The sequence below is a fragment of the Mauremys mutica genome, chromosome 11 (assembly GCF_020497125.1).
Source record: "Mauremys mutica isolate MM-2020 ecotype Southern chromosome 11, ASM2049712v1, whole genome shotgun sequence".
Taxonomy (NCBI): domain Eukaryota; kingdom Metazoa; phylum Chordata; order Testudines; family Geoemydidae; genus Mauremys; species Mauremys mutica.
This window is the reverse complement of record NC_059082.1, coordinates 15,290,848-15,291,451: the sequence shown is the minus strand read 5'-3', so window position 1 is coordinate 15,291,451 and position 604 is coordinate 15,290,848.

Sequence of the window (604 nt, the reverse complement as noted above, 5' to 3'; positions counted from 1 at the left end):
TCTGTGTCTGTTTCAGGGTTACGTGCAGAGGAGGTGGCTGAAGGTGGAATCAGCCGAGATGCTCTGCCTGTGTGTGCAGCTGGATTACAGACATTTCCTCTTAGGAGCACTGGGAAGGGGGAAGCTCAGCCACACTCCTCGCGATTGAAATGAGCATGATTTTGTTTGGAAAGGAGGTGGGGGAGCAAATATGCCTCCAGGTGCTTGACATCTTGGGTAATGAAATGCACCAAGGCAAATTTTGTGAGAGGGTCTATGTGAAATGGAAATAGATCTGACCTACCGCCACTGAGCAGGTCCTGAGGGCCGGAGGCCTTCTGTCCAACACAGGCAGCACTACTGTCATCAACGGGTGCTCAGTATCTTCTGTGTATACGCTGCCCTTCACCCAGAAAGGTCCCAGAAATCTAGGGTGAACTGCAGCAGCTGTTTAATAACGCACAACCATTTAGGACTGGAAATGAAGAATAACTTTGCCAATTGAAATGGGAGATGGGGCACAGTGTAATAATTAAAACTGGGCCTTAAGTGGGCCCTTGGTGCTAACACAAAGAGTAACGAACAGCTTGAATATGGCACCTCCAGCAGCATGGTGCCCTTGAAC